This window comes from Electrophorus electricus, chromosome 13, assembly GCF_041902795.1.
Source record: "Electrophorus electricus isolate QZ-2024a chromosome 13, ASM4190279v1, whole genome shotgun sequence".
Lineage (NCBI taxonomy): Eukaryota > Metazoa > Chordata > Actinopteri > Gymnotiformes > Gymnotidae > Electrophorus > Electrophorus electricus.
The window spans coordinates 26,820,633-26,838,576 of NC_137509.1; the positions used below are offsets into that span (position 1 = coordinate 26,820,633).

At 35.2% G+C, this 17,944-nt stretch overlaps 15 pseudogenes; all 15 read left to right on the top strand.

Annotated features, from left to right (window-relative positions):
- Nucleotides 1–569: 569 nt before the first annotated feature.
- On the top strand, nucleotides 570–690 carry LOC145645942 (5S ribosomal RNA; annotated as a pseudogene).
- Nucleotides 691–1,481: 791 nt separating this feature from the next.
- LOC145651094 (5S ribosomal RNA) lies at nucleotides 1,482–1,600 on the top strand (annotated as a pseudogene).
- Nucleotides 1,601–2,393: 793 nt separating this feature from the next.
- On the top strand, nucleotides 2,394–2,514 carry LOC145645943 (5S ribosomal RNA; annotated as a pseudogene).
- A 791-nt stretch (nucleotides 2,515–3,305) lies between these two features.
- LOC145651095 (5S ribosomal RNA) lies at nucleotides 3,306–3,424 on the top strand (annotated as a pseudogene).
- A 792-nt stretch (nucleotides 3,425–4,216) lies between these two features.
- LOC145651096 (5S ribosomal RNA) lies at nucleotides 4,217–4,335 on the top strand (annotated as a pseudogene).
- A 1,707-nt stretch (nucleotides 4,336–6,042) lies between these two features.
- LOC145651097 (5S ribosomal RNA) lies at nucleotides 6,043–6,161 on the top strand (annotated as a pseudogene).
- Nucleotides 6,162–6,953: 792 nt separating this feature from the next.
- Nucleotides 6,954–7,072, top strand: LOC145650874 (5S ribosomal RNA; annotated as a pseudogene).
- Nucleotides 7,073–7,865: 793 nt separating this feature from the next.
- LOC145645978 (5S ribosomal RNA) lies at nucleotides 7,866–7,986 on the top strand (annotated as a pseudogene).
- Nucleotides 7,987–8,339: 353 nt separating this feature from the next.
- LOC145644588 (5S ribosomal RNA) lies at nucleotides 8,340–8,458 on the top strand (annotated as a pseudogene).
- Nucleotides 8,459–9,251: 793 nt separating this feature from the next.
- Nucleotides 9,252–9,372, top strand: LOC145645358 (5S ribosomal RNA; annotated as a pseudogene).
- A 354-nt stretch (nucleotides 9,373–9,726) lies between these two features.
- On the top strand, nucleotides 9,727–9,845 carry LOC145644769 (5S ribosomal RNA; annotated as a pseudogene).
- A 793-nt stretch (nucleotides 9,846–10,638) lies between these two features.
- On the top strand, nucleotides 10,639–10,759 carry LOC145646070 (5S ribosomal RNA; annotated as a pseudogene).
- A 793-nt stretch (nucleotides 10,760–11,552) lies between these two features.
- On the top strand, nucleotides 11,553–11,673 carry LOC145646071 (5S ribosomal RNA; annotated as a pseudogene).
- A 2,623-nt stretch (nucleotides 11,674–14,296) lies between these two features.
- On the top strand, nucleotides 14,297–14,415 carry LOC145645062 (5S ribosomal RNA; annotated as a pseudogene).
- A 792-nt stretch (nucleotides 14,416–15,207) lies between these two features.
- On the top strand, nucleotides 15,208–15,326 carry LOC145643579 (5S ribosomal RNA; annotated as a pseudogene).
- Nucleotides 15,327–17,944: the final 2,618 nt, after the last annotated feature.

A 17,944-nucleotide genomic window follows, 5' to 3' on the forward strand; every position in this document is an offset into this window, starting at 1 on the left:
TCTTGCATCACTTTAATTTACTTTCAAGATGACATGCTAGGATGTGAAGTGCAGTGATTAATTAAAAAAACCTATCTGTTAGCACCTGGGAATAGCAGATGCTGTAAGTTTTTCTTGCATCACTTTAATTTAATATGCAACTGACATGCTTGTAAGTGAAGTGTACAGATTAAATAGAAATCTATTAGTACCAGGGAATAGCAGGTGCTGTAAGATTTTATTGCATCCCTTAAATTTATGTTCAAGCTATCAAGCTCAAATTTGAAGTGCAGTGAATAATTAAATCAAACTATCTGTTAGCACCTGGGAATAGCAGATGCTGTAAGTATTTATTGCATCACTTTAATTTAGTCTCCAACAAACATGCTTGAATGTGAAGTGCAGTGATTAATAAAAAAACTGTCTGTTAGTGCCTCCGAATACCAGATGTTGTAAGCTTTTATTGCATCATTTTAATTTACTTTCAAGACAACATTCTAGAATGTCAAGTGCAGGGATTAATAAAAAAAATGTCAGATTGGTATTTGATCATATTTTCTATGATTAGGCAATTTGAGTAAGTGTTTAAGGTTTACGGCCATACCAGCTTCAGCATGCCTCCAATCTCATCTGAACTTGGAAGCTAAGCAAGTTTGTGCCTGGATAGTACTGAGGTGGGACCCTACCTAGGAATACCATGTGCTGTGAGCTTTTCTTGCATCACTTTAATTTACTTTCAAGCTGACATTCTCAAATGTGAAGTGCAGTGATTAATAAAAAAAACCATCTGTTAGCACCTGGGAATAGCAGGTGCTGTAAGTTTTTTTTCATCACTTTCATTTACTCTCCAACTCACATGCCTGAATGTGAAGGGCAGTGATTCATCAAAAAACTAACTTTTAGCACCTTGGACTATGAGATGCTGTAAGCTTCTCTTGCATCACTTTAATTTACTTTCAAGATGACATGCTAGGATGTGAAGTGCAGTGATTAATTAATAAAACCTATCTGTTAGCACCTGGGAATAGCAGATGCTGTAAGTTTTTCTTGCATCACTTTAATTTAATATGCAACTGACATGCTTGTAAGTGAAGTGTACAGATTAAATAGAAATCTATTAGTACCAGGGAATAGCAGGTGCTGTAAGATTTTATTGCATCCCTTAAATTTATGTTCAAGCTATCAAGCTCAAATTTGAAGTGCAGTGAATAATTAAATCAAACTATCTGTTAGCACCTGGGAATAGCAGATGCTGTAAGTATTTATTGCATCACTTTAATTTACTCTCCAACTAACATGCTTGAATGTGAAGTGCAGTGATTAATAAAAAAACTGTCTGTTAGTGCCTCCGAATACCAGATGTTGTAAGCTTTTATTGCATCATTTTAATTTACTTTCAAGACAACATTCTAGAATGTCAAGTGCAGGGATTAATAAAAAAAATGTCAGATTGGTATTTGATCATATTTTCTATGATTAGGCAATTTGAGTAAGTGTTTAAGGTTTACGGCCATACCAGCTTCAGAACGTCCAATCTCATCTGAACTTGGAAGCTAAGCAAGTTTGTGCCTGAATAGTACTGAGGTGGGACCCTATCTAGGAATACCAGGTGCTGTAAGCTTTTCTTGCATCACTTTAATTTACTTTCAAGCTGACATTCTCAAATGTGAAGTGCAGTGATTAATAAAAAAAAACTATCTGTTAGCACCTGGGAATAGCAGGTGCTGTAAGTTTTTTTTGCATCACTTTCATTTACTCTCCAACTCACATGCCTGAATGTGAAGAGCAGTGATTTATCAAAAAACTAACTTTTAGCACCTTGGACTATGAGATGCTGTAAGCTTCTCTTGCATCACTTTAATTTACTTTCAAGATGACATGCTAGGATGTGAAGTGCAGTGATTAATTAAAAAAACCTATCTGTTAGCACCTGGGAATAGCAGATGCTGTAAGTTTTTCTTGCATCACTTTAATTTAATATGCAACTGACATGCTTGTAAGTGAAGTGTACAGATTAAATAGAAATCTATTAGTACCAGGGAATAGCAGGTGCTGTAAGATTTTATTGCATCCCTTAAATTTATGTTCAAGCTATCAAGCTCAAATTTGAAGTGCAGTGAATAATTAAATCAAACTATCTGTTAGCACCTGGGAATAGCAGATGCTGTAAGTATTTATTGCATCACTTTAATTTAGTCTCCAACAAACATGCTTGAATGTGAAGTGCAGTGATTAATAAAAAAACTGTCTGTTAGTGCCTCCGAATACCAGATGTTGTAAGCTTTTATTGCATCATTTTAATTTACTTTCAAGACAACATTCTAGAATGTCAAGTGCAGGGATTAATAAAAAAAATGTCAGATTGGTATTTGATCATATTTTCTATGATTAGGCAATTTGAGTAAGTGTTTAAGGTTTACGGCCATACCAGCTTCAGCATGCCTCCAATCTCATCTGAACTTGGAAGCTAAGCAAGTTTGTGCCTGGATAGTACTGAGGTGGGACCCTACCTAGGAATACCATGTGCTGTGAGCTTTTCTTGCATCACTTTAATTTACTTTCAAGCTGACATTCTCAAATGTGAAGTGCAGTGATTAATAAAAAAAACCATCTGTTAGCACCTGGGAATAGCAGGTGCTGTAAGTTTTTTTTCATCACTTTCATTTACTCTCCAACTCACATGCCTGAATGTGAAGAGCAGTGATTCATCAAAAAACTAACTTTTAGCACCTTGGACTATGAGATGCTGTAAGCTTCTCTTGCATCACTTTAATTTACTTTCAAGATGACATGCTAGGATGTGAAGTGCAGTGATTAATTAATAAAACCTATCTGTTAGCACCTGGGAATAGCAGATGCTGTAAGTTTTTCTTGCATCACTTTAATTTAATATGCAACTGACATGCTTGTAAGTGAAGTGTACAGATTAAATAGAAATCTATTAGTACCAGGGAATAGCAGGTGCTGTAAGATTTTATTGCATCCCTTAAATTTATGTTCAAGCTATCAAGCTCAAATTTGAAGTGCAGTGAATAATTAAATCAAACTATCTGTTAGCACCTGGGAATAGCAGATGCTGTAAGTATTTATTGCATCACTTTAATTTACTCTCCAACTAACATGCTTGAATGTGAAGTGCAGTGATTAATAAAAAAACTGTCTGTTAGTGCCTCCGAATACCAGATGTTGTAAGCTTTTATTGCATCATTTTAATTTACTTTCAAGACAACATTCTAGAATGTCAAGTGCAGGGATTAATAAAAAAAATGTCAGATTGGTATTTGATCATATTTTCTATGATTAGGCAATTTGAGTAAGTGTTTAAGGTTTACGGCCATACCAGCTTCAGAACGTCCAATCTCATCTGAACTTGGAAGCTAAGCAAGTTTGTGCCTGAATAGTACTGAGGTGGGACCCTATCTAGGAATACCAGGTGCTGTAAGCTTTTCTTGCATCACTTTAATTTACTTTCAAGCTGACATTCTCAAATGTGAAGTGCAGTAAATAATAAAAAAAACTATCTGTTAGCACCTGGGAATAGCAGGTGCTGTAAGTTTTTTTTGCATCACTTTCATTTACTCTCCAACTCACATGCCTGAATGTGAAGAGCAGTGATTCATCAAAAAACTAACTTTTAGCACCTTGGACTATGAGATGCTGTAAGCTTCTCTTGCATCACTTTAATTTACTTTCAAGATGACATGCTAGGATGTGAAGTGCAGTGATTAATTAAAAAAACCTATCTGTTAGCACCTGGGAATAGCAGATGCTGTAAGTTTTTCTTGCATCACTTTAATTTAATATGCAACTGACATGCTTGTAAGTGAAGTGTACAGATTAAATAGAAATCTATTAGTACCAGGGAATAGCAGGTGCTGTAAGATTTTATTGCATCCCTTAAATTTATGTTCAAGCTATCAAGCTCAAATTTGAAGTGCAGTGAATAATTAAATCAAACTATCTGTTAGCACCTGGGAATAGCAGATGCTGTAAGTATTTATTGCATCACTTTAATTTAGTCTCCAACAAACATGCTTGAATGTGAAGTGCAGTGATTAATAAAAAAACTGTCTGTTAGTGCCTCCGAATACCAGATGTTGTAAGCTTTTATTGCATCATTTTAATTTACTTTCAAGACAACATTCTAGAATGTCAAGTGCAGGGATTAATAAAAAAAATGTCAGATTGGTATTTGATCATATTTTCTATGATTAGGCAATTTGAGTAAGTGTTTAAGGTTTACGGCCATACCAGCTTCAGAACGTCCAATCTCATCTGAACTTGGAAGCTAAGCAAGTTTGTGCCTGAATAGTACTGAGGTGGGACCCTATCTAGGAATACCAGGTGCTGTAAGCTTTTCTTGCATCACTTTAATTTACTTTCAAGCTGACATTCTCAAATGTGAAGTGCAGTAAATAATAAAAAAAACTATCTGTTAGCACCTGGGAATAGCAGGTGCTGTAAGTTTTTTTTGCATCACTTTCATTTACTCTCCAACTCACATGCCTGAATGTGAAGAGCAGTGATTCATCAAAAAACTAACTTTTAGCACCTTGGACTATGAGATGCTGTAAGCTTCTCTTGCATCACTTTAATTTACTTTCAAGATGACATGCTAGGATGTGAAGTGCAGTGATTAATTAAAAAAACCTATCTGTTAGCACCTGGGAATAGCAGATGCTGTAAGTTTTTCTTGCATCACTTTAATTTAATATGCAACTGACATGCTTGTAAGTGAAGTGTACAGATTAAATAGAAATCTATTAGTACCAGGGAATAGCAGGTGCTGTAAGATTTTATTGCATCCCTTAAATTTATGTTCAAGCTATCAAGCTCAAATTTGAAGTGCAGTGAATAATTAAATCAAACTATCTGTTAGCACCTGGGAATAGCAGATGCTGTAAGTTTTTATTGCATCACTTTAATTTACTCTCCAACTGACATGCTTGAATGTGAAGTGCAGTGATTAATAAAAAAACTGTCTGTTAGTGCCTCCGAATACGAGATGTTGTAAGCTTTTATTGCATCATTTTAATTTACTTTCAAGATAACATTCTAGAATGTCAAGTGCAGCGATTAATAAAAAAAATGTCAGATTGGTCTTTGATCATATTTTCTATGATTAGGCAATTTGAGTAAGTGTTTAAGGTTTACCTCCATACCAGCTTCAGCACGCCTCCAATCTCATCTGAACTTGGAAGCTAAGCAAGTTTGTGCCTGGATAGTACTGAGGTGGGACCCTACCTAGGAATACCATGTGCTGTGAGCTTTTCTTGCATCACTTTAATTTACTTTCAAGCTGACATTCTCAAATGTGAAGTGCAGTGATTAATAAAAAAAACTATCTGTTAGCACCTGGGAATAGCAGATGCTGTAAGTTTTTTTTGCATCACTTTCATTTACTCTCCAACTCACATGCCTGAATGTGAAGTGCAGTGATTCATCAAAAAACTATCTTTTAGCACCTTGGACTATGAGATGCTGTAAGCTTCTCTTGCATCACTTTAATTTACTTTCAAGATGACATGCTAGGATGTGAAGTGCAGTGATTAATTAATAAAACCTATCTGTTAGCACCTGGGAATAGCAGATGCTGTAAGTTTTTCTTGCATCACTTTAATTTAATATGCAACTGACATGCTTGTATGTGAAGTGTACAGATTAAATAGAAATATTTTAGTACCAGGGAATAGCAGGTCCTGTAAGATTTTATTGCATCCCTTAAATTTATGTTCAAGCTATCAAGCTCAAATTTGAAGTGCAGTGAATAATTAAATCAAACTATCTGTTAGCACCTGGGAATAGCAGATGCTGTAAGTATTTATTGCATCACTTTAATTTACTCTCCAACTAACATGCTTGAATGTGAAGTGCAGTGATTAATAAAAAAAACTGTCTGTTAGTGCCTCCGAATACCAGATGTTGTAAGCTTTTATTGCATCATTTTAATTTACTTTCAAGACAACATTCTAGAATGTCAAGTGCAGGGATTAATAAAAAAAAATGTCAGATTGGTATTTGATCATATTTTCTATGATTAGGCAATTTGAGTAAGTGTTTAAGGTTTACGGCCATACCAGCTTCAGAACGTCCAATCTCATCTGAACTTGGAAGCTAAGCAAGTTTGTGCCTGAATAGTACTGAGGTGGGACCCTATCTAGGAATACCAGGTGCTGTAAGCTTTTCTTGCATCACTTTAATTTACTTTCAAGCTGACATTCTCAAATGTGAAGTGCAGTGATTAATAAAAAAAACTATCTGTTAGCACCTGGGAATAGCAGGTGCTGTAAGTTTTTTTTGCATCACTTTCATTTACTCTCCAACTCACATGCCTGAATGTGAAGAGCAGTGATTCATCAAAAAACTAACTTTTAGCACCTTGGACTATGAGATGCTGTAAGCTTCTCTTGCATCACTTTAATTTACTTTCAAGATGACATGCTAGGATGTGAAGTGCAGTGATTAATTAAAAAAACCTATCTGTTAGCACCTGGGAATAGCAGATGCTGTAAGTTTTTCTTGCATCACTTTAATTTAATATGCAACTGACATGCTTGTAAGTGAAGTGTACAGATTAAATAGAAATCTATTAGTACCAGGGAATAGCAGGTGCTGTAAGATTTTATTGCATCCCTTAAATTTATGTTCAAGCTATCAAGCTCAAATTTGAAGTGCAGTGAATAATTAAATCAAACTATCTGTTAGCACCTGGGAATAGCAGATGCTGTAAGTATTTATTGCATCACTTTAATTTACTCTCCAACTAACATGCTTGAATGTGAAGTGCAGTGATTAATAAAAAAACTGTCTGTTAGTGCCTCCGAATACCAGATGTTGTAAGCTTTTATTGCATCATTTTAATTTACTTTCAAGACAACATTCTAGAATGTCAAGTGCAGGGATTAATAAAAAAAATGTCAGATTGGTATTTGATCATATTTTCTATGATTAGGCAATTTGAGTAAGTGTTTAAGGTTTACGGCCAAAACAGCTTCAGAACGTCCAATCTCATCTGAACTTGGAAGCTAAGCAAGTTTGTGCCTGAATAGTACTGAGGTGGGACCCTATTTAGGAATACCAGGTGCTGTAAGCTTTTCTTGCATCACTTTAATTTACTTTCAAGCTGACATTCTCAAATGTGAAGTGCAGTAAATAATAAAAAAAACTATCTGTTAGCACCTGGGAATAGCAGGTGCTGTAAGTTTTTTTTGCATCACTTTCATTTACTCTCCAACTCACATGCCTGAATGTGAAGAGCAGTGATTCATCAAAAAACTAACTTTTAGCACCTTGGACTATGAGATGCTGTAAGCTTCTCTTGCATCACTTTAATTTACTTTCAAGATGACATGCTAGGATGTGAAGTGCAGTGATTAATTAAAAAAACCTATCTGTTAGCACCTGGGAATAGCAGATGCTGTAAGTTTTTCTTGCATCACTTTAATTTAATATGCAACTGACATGCTTGTAAGTGAAGTGTACAGATTAAATAGAAATCTATTAGTACCAGGGAATAGCAGGTGCTGTAAGATTTTATTGCATCCCTTAAATTTATGTTCAAGCTATCAAGCTCAAATTTGAAGTGCAGTGAATAATTAAATCAAACTATCTGTTAGCACCTGGGAATAGCAGATGCTGTAAGTTTTTATTGCATCACTTTAATTTACTCTCCAACTGACATGCTTGAATGTGAAGTGCAGTGATTAATAAAAAAACTGTCTGTTAGTGCCTCCGAATACCAGATGTTGTAAGCTTTTATTGCATCATTTTAATTTACTTTCAAGATAACATTCTAGAATGTCAAGTGCAGGGATTAATAAAAAAAAATGTCAGATTGGTCTTTGATCATATTTTCTATGATTAGGCAATTTGAGTAAGTGTTTAAGGCTTTCGGCCATACCAGCTTCAGCACGCCTCCAATCTCATCTGAACTTGGAAGCTAAGCAAGTTTGTGCCTGGATAGTACTGAGGTGGGACCCTACCTAGGAATACCATGTGCTGTGAGCTTTTCTTGCATCACTTTAATTTACTTTCAAGCTGACATTCTCAAATGTGAAGTGCAGTAAATAATAAAAAAAACTATCTGTTAGCACCTGGGAATAGCAGATGCTGTAAGTATTTATTGCATCAATTTAATTTACTCTCCAACTAACATGCTTGAATGTGAAGTGCAGTGATTAATAAAAAAACTGTCTGTTAGTGCCTCCGAATACCAGATGTTGTAAGCTTTTATTGCATCATTTTAATTTACTTTCAAGACAACATTCTAGAATGTCAAGTGCAGGGATTAATAAAAAAAAATGTCAGATTGGTCTTTGATCATATTTTCTATGATTAGGCAATTTGAGTAAGTGTTTAAGGTTTACGGCCATACCAGCTTCAGAACGTCCAATCTCATCTGAATTTGGAAGCTAAGCAAGTTTGTGCCTGAATAGTACTGAGGTGGGACCCTATCTAGGAATACCAGGTGCTGTAAGCTTTTCTTGCATCACTTTAATTTACTTTCAAGCTGACATTCTCAAATGTGAAGTGCAGTGATTAATAAAAAAAACTATCTGTTAGCACCTGGGAATAGCAGGTGCTGTAAGTTTTTTTTGCATCACTTTCATTTACTCTCCAACTCACATGCCTGAATGTGAAGAGCAGTGATTCATCAAAAAACTAACTTTTAGCACCTTGGACTATGAGATGCTGTAAGCTTCTCTTGCATCACTTTAATTTACTTTCAAGATGACATGCTAGGATGTGAAGTGCAGTGATTAATTAAAAAAACCTATCTGTTAGCACCTGGGAATAGCAGATGCTGTAAGTTTTTCTTGCATCACTTTAATTTAATATGCAACTGACATGCTTGTAAGTGAAGTGTACAGATTAAATAGAAATCTATTAGTACCAGGGAATAGCAGGTGCTGTAAGATTTTATTGCATCCCTTAAATTTATGTTCAAGCTATCAAGCTCAAATTTGAAGTGCAGTGAATAATTAAATCAAACTATCTGTTAGCACCTGGGAATAGCAGATGCTGTAAGTTTTTATTGCATCACTTTAATTTACTCTCCAACTGACATGCTTGAATGTGAAGTGCAGTGATTAATAAAAAAACTGTCTGTTAGTGCCTCCGAATACCAGATGTTGTAAGCTTTTATTGCATCATTTTAATTTACTTTCAAGATAACATTCTAGAATGTCAAGTGCAGGGATTAATAAAAAAAAATGTCAGATTGGTCTTTGATCATATTTTCTATGATTAGGCAATTTGAGTAAGTGTTTAAGGTTTACGGCCATACCAGCTTCAGCACGCCTCCAATCTCATCTGAACTTGGAAGTTAAGCAAGTTTGTGCCTGGATAGTACTGAGGTGGGACCCTACCTAGGAATACCATGTGCTGTGAGCTTTTCTTGCATCACTTTAATTTACTTTCAAGCTATCAAGCTCAAATTTGAAGTGCAGTGAATAATTAAATCAAACTATCTGTTAGCACCTGAGAATAGCAGATGCTGTAAGCATTTATTGCATCACTTTAATTTACTCTCCAACTAACATGCTTGAATGTGAAGTGCAGTGATTAATAAAAAAACTGTCTGTTAGTGCCTCCGAATACCAGATGTTGTAAGCTTTTATTGCATCATTTTAATTTACTTTCAAGACAACATTCTAGAATGTCAAGTGCAGGGATTAATAAAAAAAAATGTCAGATTGGTATTTGATCATATTTTCTATGATTAGGCAATTTGAGTAAGTGTTTAAGGTTTACGGCCATACCAGCTTCAGAACGTCCAATCTCATCTGAACTTGGAAGCTAAGCAAGTTTGTGCCTGGATAGTACTGAGGTGGGACCCTACCTAGGAATATCATGTGCTGTAAGCTTTTCTTGCATCACTTTAATTTACTTTCAAGCTGACATTCTCAAATGTGAAGTGCAGTGATTAATAAAAAAAACTATCTGTTAGCACCTGGGAATAGCAGGTGCTGTAAGTTTTTTTTGCATCACTTTCATTTACTCTCCAACTCACATGCCTGAATGTGAAGTGCAGTGATTCATCAAAAAACTATCTTTTAGCACCTTGGACTATGAGATGCTGTAAGCTTCTCTTGCATCACTTTAATTTACTTTCAAGATGACATGCTAGGATGTGAAGTGCAGTGATTAATTAAAAAAACCTATCTGTTAGCACCTGGGAATAGCAGATGCTGTAAGTTTTTCTTGCATCACTTTAATTTAATATGCAACTGACATGCTTGTAAGTGAAGTGTACAGATTAAATAGAAATCTATTAGTACCAGGGAATAGCAGGTGCTGTAAGATTTTATTGCATCCCTTAAATTTATGTTCAAGCTATCAAGCTCAAATTTGAAGTGCAGTGAATAATTAAATCAAACTATCTGTTAGCACCTGGGAATAGCAGATGCTGTAAGTTTTTATGGCATCACTTTAATTTACTCTCCAACTGACATGCTTGATTGTGAAGTGCAGTGATTAATAAAAAAACTGTCTGTTAGTGCCTCCGAATACCAGATGTTGTAAGCTTTTATTGCATCATTTTAATTTACTTTCAAGATAACATTCTAGAATGTCAAGTGCAGGGATTAATAAAAAAAAATGTCAGATTGGTCTTTGATCATATTTTCTATGATTATGCAATTTGAGTAAGTGTTTAAGGTTTACGTCCATACCAGCTTCAGCACGCCTCCAATCTCATCTGAACTTGGAAGCTAAGCAAGTTTGTGCCTGGATAGTACTGAGGTGGGACCCTACCTAGGAATACCATGTGCTGTAAGCTTTTCTTGCATCACTTTAATTTACTTTCAAGCTGACATTCTCAAATGTGAAGTGCAGTGATTAATAAAAAAAACTATCTGTTAGCACCTGGGAATAGCAGGTGCTGTAAGTTTTTTTTGCATCACTTTCATTTACTCTCCAACTCACATGCCTGAATGTGAAGTGCAGTGATTCATCAAAAAACTATATTTTAGCACCTTGGACTATGAGATGCTGTAAGCTTCTCTTGCATCACTTTAATTTACTTTCAAGATGACATGCTAGGATGTGAAGTGCAGTGATTAATTAAAAAAACCTATCTGTTAGCACCTGGGAATAGCAGATGCTGTAAGTTTTTCTTGCATCACTTTAATTTAATATGCAACTGACATGCTTGTAAGTGAAGTGTACAGATTAAATAGAAATCTATTAGTACCAGGGAATAGCAGGTGCTGTAAGATTTTATTGCATCCCTTAAATTTATGTTCAAGCTATCAAGCTCAAATTTGAAGTGCAGTGAATAATTAAATCAAACTATCTGTTAGCACCTGGGAATAGCAGATGCTGTAAGTTTTTATTGCATCACTTTAATTTACTCTCCAACTGACATGCTTGAATGTGAAGTGCAGTGATTAATAAAAAAACTGTCTGTTAGTGCCTCCGAATACCAGATGTTGTAAGCTTTTATTGCATCATTTTAATTTACTTTCAAGATAACATTCTAGAATGGCAAGTGCAGGGATTAATAAAAAAAAATGTCAGATTGGTCTTTGATCATATTTTCTATGATTATGCAATTTGAGTAAATGTGTAAGGTTTACGTCCATACCAGCTTCAGCACGCCTCCAATCTCATCTGAACTTGGAAGCTAAGCAAGTTTGTGCCTGGATAGTACTGAGGTGGGACCCTACCTAGGAATACCATGTGCTGTAAGCTTTTCTTGCATCACTTTAATTTACTGTCAAAGCTGACATTCTCAAATGTGAAGTGCAGTGATTAATAAAAAAAACTATCTGTTAGCACCTGGGAATAGCAGGTGCTGTAAGTTTTTTTTTGCATCACTTTCATTTACTCTCCAACTCACATGCCTGAATGTGAAGTGCAGTGATTCATCAAAAAACTATCTTTTAGCACCTTGGACTATGAGATGCTGTAAGCTTCTCTTGCATCACTTTAATTTACTTTCAAGATGACATGCTAGGATGTGAAGTGCAGTGATTAATTAAAAAAACCTATCTGTTAGCACCTGGGAATAGCAGATGCTGTAAGTTTTTCTTGCATCACTTTAATTTAATATGCAACTGACATGCTTGTAAGTGAAGTGTACAGATTAAATAGAAATCTATTAGTACCAGGGAATAGCAGGTGCTGTAAGATTTTATTGCATCCCTTAAATTTATGTTCAAGCTATCAAGCTCAAATTTGAAGTGCAGTGAATAATTAAATCAAACTATCTGTTAGCACCTGGGCATAGCAGATGCTGTAAGTTTTTATTGCATCACTTTAATTTACTCTCCAACTGACATGCTTGAATGTGAAGTGCAGTGATTAATAAAAAAACTGTCTGTTAGTGCCTCCGAATACCAGATGTTGTAAGCTTTTATTGCATCATTTTAATTTACTTTCAAGATAACATTCTAGAATGTCAAGTGCAGGGATTAATAAAAAAAATGTCAGATTGGTCTTTGATCATATTTTCTATGATTATGCAATTTGAGTAAGTGTTTAAGGTTTACGTCCGTGCCAGCTTCAGCACGCCTCCAATCTCATCTGAACTTGGAAGCTAAGCAAGTTTGTGCCTGGATAGTACTGAGGTGGGACCCTACCTAGGAATACCATGTGCTGTAAGCTTTTCTTGCATCACTTTAATTTACTTTCAAAGCTGACATTCTCAAATGTGAAGTGCAGTGATTAATAAAAAAAACTATCTGTTAGCACCTGGGAATAGCAGGTGCTGTAAGTTTTTTTTGCATCACTTTCATTTACTCTCCAACTCACATGCCTGAATGTGAAGTGCAGTGATTCATCAAAAAACTATCTTTTAGCACCTTGGACTACGAACTGCTGTAAGCTTCTCTTGCATCACATTAATTTACTTTCAAGATGACATGCTAGGATGTGAAGTGCAGTGATTAATTAAAAAAAACTATCTGTTAGCACCTGGGAATAGCAGATGCTGTAAGTTTTTCATGCATCACTTTAATTTAATATGCAACTGACATGCTTGTAAGTGAAGTGTACAGATTAAATAGAAATCTATTAGTACCAGGGAATAGCAGGTGCTGTAAGATTTTATTGCATCCCTTAAATTTATGTTCAAGCTATCAAGCTCAAATTTGAAGTGCAGTGAATAATTAAATCAAACTATCTGTTAGCACCTGGGAATAGCAGATGCTGTAAGTTTTTATTGCATCACTTTAATTTACTCTCCAACTGACATGCTTGAATGTGAAGTGCAGTGATTAATAAAAAAACTGTCTGTTAGTGCCTCCGAATACCAGATGTTGTAAGCTTTTATTGCATCATTTTAATTTACTTTCAAGATAACATTCTAGAATGTCAAGTGCAGGGATTAATAAAAAAAATGTCAGATTGGTCTTTGATCATATTTTCTATGATTAGGCAATTTGAGTAAGTGTTTAAGGTTTACGTCCGTGCCAGCTTCAACACGCCTCCAATCTCATCTGAACTTGGAAGCTAAGCAAGTTTGTGCCTGGATAGTACTGAGGTGGGACCCTACCTAGGAATACCATGTGCTGTAAGCTTTTCTTGCATCACTTTAATTTACTTTCAAAGCTGACATTCTCAAATGTGAAGTGCAGTGATTAATAAAAAAAACTATCTGTTAGCACCTGGGAATAGCAGGTGCTGTAAGTTTTTTTTGCATCACTTTCATTTACTCTCCAACTCACATGCCTGAATGTGAAGTGCAGTGATTCATCAAAAAACTATCTTTTAGCACCTTGGACTACGAACTGCTGTAAGCTTCTCTTGCATCACATTAATTTACTTTCAAGATGACATGCTAGGATGTGAAGTGCAGTGATTAATTAAAAAAAACTATCTGTTAGCACCTGGGAATAGCAGATGCTGTAAGTTTTTCATGCATCACTTTAATTTAATATGCAACTGACATGCTTGTAAGTGAAGTGTACAGATTAAATAGAAATCTATTAGTACCAGGGAATAGCAGGTGCTGTAAGATTTTATTGCATCCCTTAAATTTATGTTCAAGCTATCAAGCTCAAATTTGAAGTGCAGTGAATAATTAAATCAAACTATCTGTTAGCACCTGGGAATAGCAGATGCTGTAAGTTTTTATTGCATCACTTTAATTTACTCTCCAACTGACATGCTTGAATGTGAAGTGCAGTGATTAATAAAAAAACTGTCTGTTAGTGCCTCCGAATACCAGATGTTGTAAGCTTTTATTGCATCATTTTAATTTACTTTCAAGATAACATTCTAGAATGTCAAGTGCAGGGATTAATAAAAAAAAATGTCAGATTGGTATTTGATCATATTTTCTATGATTAGGCAATTTGAGTAAGTGTTTAAGGTTTACGGCCATACCAGCTTCAGAACGTCCAATCTCATCTGAACTTGGAAGCTAAACAAGTTTGTGCCTGGATAGTACTGAGGTGGGACCCTACCTAGGAATATCATGTGCTGTAAGCTTTTCTTGCATCACTTTAATTTACTTTCAAGCTGACATTCTCAAATGTGAAGTGCAGTGATTAATAAAAAAAACTATCTGTTAGCACCTGGGAATAGCAGGTGCTGTAAGTTTTTTTTGCATCACTTTCATTTACTCTCCAACTCACATGCCTGAATGTGAAGTGCAGTGATTCATCAAAAAACTATCTTTTAGCACCTTGGACTATGAGATGCTGTAAGCTTCTCTTGCATCACTTTAATTTACTTTCAAGATGACATGCTAGGATGTGAAGTGCAGTGATTAATTAAAAAAACCTATCTGTTAGCACCTGGGAATAGCAGATGCTGTAAGTTTTTCTTGCATCACTTTAATTTAATATGCAACTGACATGCTTGTAAGTGAAGTGTACAGATTAAATAGAAATCTATTAGTACCAGGGAATAGCAGGTGCTGTAAGATTTTATTGCATCCCTTAAATTTATGTTCAAGCTATCAAGCTCAAATTTGAAGTGCAGTGAATAATTAAATCAAACTATCTGTTAGCACCTGGGAATAGCAGATGCTGTAAGTATTTATTGCATCACTTAATTTACTCTCCAACTAACATGCTTGAATGTGAAGTGCAGTGATTAATAAAAAAACTGTCTGTTAGTGCCTCCGAATACCAGATGTTGTAAGCTTTTATTGCATCATTTTAATTTACTTTCAAGACAACATTCTAGAATGTCAAGTGCAGGGATTAATAAAAAAAAATGTCAGATTGGTATTTGATCATATTTTCTATGATTAGGCAATTTGAGTAAGTGTTTAAGGTTTACGGCCATACCAGCTTCAGAACGTCCAATCTCATCTGAACTTGGAAGCTAAGCAAGTTTGTGCCTGAATAGTACTGAGGTGGGACCCTATCTAGGAATACCAGGTGCTGTAAGCTTTTCTTGCATCACTTTAATTTACTTTCAAGCTGACATGCTCAAATGGGAAGTGCAGTGATTAATAAAAAAACCTATCTGTTAGCACCTGGGAATAGCAGGTGCTGTAAGTTTTTTTTGCATCACTTTCATTTACTCTCCAACTCACATGCCTGAATGTGAAGTGCAGTGATTCATCAAAAAACTATCTTTTAGCACCTTGGACTATGAGATGCTGTAAGCTTCTCTTGCATCACTTTAATTTACTTTCAAGATGACATGCTAGGATGTGAAGTGCAGTGATTAATTAAAAAAACTATCTGTTAGCACCTGGGAATAGCAGATGCTGTAAGTTTTTCTTGCATCACTTTAATTTAATATGCAACTGACATGCTTGTAAGTGAAGTGTACAGATTAAATAGAAATCTATTAGTACCAGGGAATAGCAGGTGCTGTAAGATTTTATTGCATCCCTTAAATTTATGTTCAAGCTATCAAGCTCAAATTTGAAGTGCAGTGAATAATTAAATCAAACTATCTGTTAGCACCTGGGAATAGCAGATGCTGTAAGTTTTTATTGCATCACTTTAATTTACTCTCCAACTGACATGCTTGAATGTGAAGTGCAGTGATTAATAAAAAAACTGTCTGTTAGTGCCTCCGAATACCAGATGTTGTAAGCTTTTATTGCATCATTTTAATTTACTTTCAAGATAACATTCTAGAATGTCAAGTGCAGGGATTAATAAAAAAAATGTCAGATTGGTCTTTGATCATATTTTCTATGATTATGCAATTTGAGTAAGTGTTTAAGGTTTACGTCCATGCCAGCTTCAGCACGCCTCCAATCTCATCTGAACTTGGAAGCTAAGCAAGTTTGTGCCTGGATAGTACTGAGGTGGGACCCTACCTAGGAATACCATGTGCTGTAAGCTTTTCTTGCATCACTTTAATTTACTTTCAAGCTGACATGCTCAAATGTGAAGTGCAGTGATTAATAAAAAACCTATCTGTTAGCACCTGGGAATAGCAGACGCTGTAAGTTTTTTTTGCATCACTTTCATTTACTCTCCAACTCACATGCCTGAATGTGAAGTGCAGTGATTCATCAAAAAACTATCTTTTAGCACCTTGGACTACGAGCTGCTGTAAGCTTCTCCTGCATCACATTAATTTACTTTCAAGATGACATGCTAGGATGTGAAGTGCAGTGATTAATTAAAAAAAACTATCTGTTAGCACCTGGGAATAGCAGATGCTGTAAGTTTTTCTTGCATCACTTTAATTTAATATGCAACTGACATGCTTGTAAGTGAAGTGTACAGATTAAATAGAAATCTATTAGTACCAGGGAATAGCAGGTGCTGTAAGATTTTATTGCATCCCTTAAATTTATGTTCAAGCTATCAAGCTCAAATTTGAAGTGCAGTGAATAATTAAATCAAACTATCTGTTAGCACCTGGGAATAGCAGATGCTGTAAGTTTTTATTGCATCACTTTAATTTACTCTCCAACTGACATGCTTGAATGTGAAGTGCAGTGATTAATAAAAAAAAACTGTCTGTTAGTGCCTCCGAATACCAGATGTTGTAAGCTTTTATTGCATCATTTTAATTTACTTTCAAGATAACATTCTAGAATGTCAAGTGCAGGGATTAATAAAAAAAATGTCAGATTGGTCTTTGATCATATTTTCTATGATTATGCAATTTGAGTAAGTGTTTAAGGTTTACGTCCATGCCAGCTTCAGCACGCCTCCAATCTCATCTGAACTTGGAAGCTAAGCAAGTTTGTGCCTGGATAGTACTGAGGTGGGACCCTACCTAGGAATACCATGTGCTGTAAGCTTTTCTTGCATCACTTTAATTTACTTTCAAGCTGACATGCTCAAATGTGAAGTGCAGTGATTAATAAAAAACCTATCTGTTAGCACCTGGGAATAGCAGATGCTGTAAGTTTTTTTTGCATCACTTTCATTTACTCTCCAACTCACATGCCTGAATGTGAAGTGCAGTGATTCATCAAAAAACTATCTTTTAGCACCTTGGACTACGAACTGCTGTAAGCTTCTCTTGCATCACATTAATTTACTTTCAAGATGACATGCTAGGATGTGAAGTGCAGTGATTAATTAAAAAAACCTATCTGTTAGCACCTGGGAATAGCAGATGCTGTAAGTTTTTCTTGCATCACTTTAATTTAATATGCAAATGACATGCTTGTAAGTGAAGTTTACAGATTAAATAGAAATCTATTAGTACCAGGGAATAGCAGGTGCTGTAAGATTTTATTGCATCCCTTAAATTTATGTTCAAGCTATCAAGCTCAAATTTGAAGTGCAGTGAATAATTAAATCAAACTATCTGTTAGCACCTGGGAATAGCAGATGCTGTAAGTTTTTATTGCATCACTTTAATTTACTCTCCAACTGACATGCTTGAATGTGAAGTGCAGTGATTAATAAAAAAACTGTCTGTTAGTGCCTCCGAATACCAGATGTTGTAAGCTTTTATTGCATCATTTTAATTTACTTTCAAGATAACATTCTAGAATGTCAAGTGCAGGGATTAATAAAAAAAAATGTCAGATTGGTCTTTGATCACATTTTCTATGATTATGCAATTTGAGTAATTGTTTAAG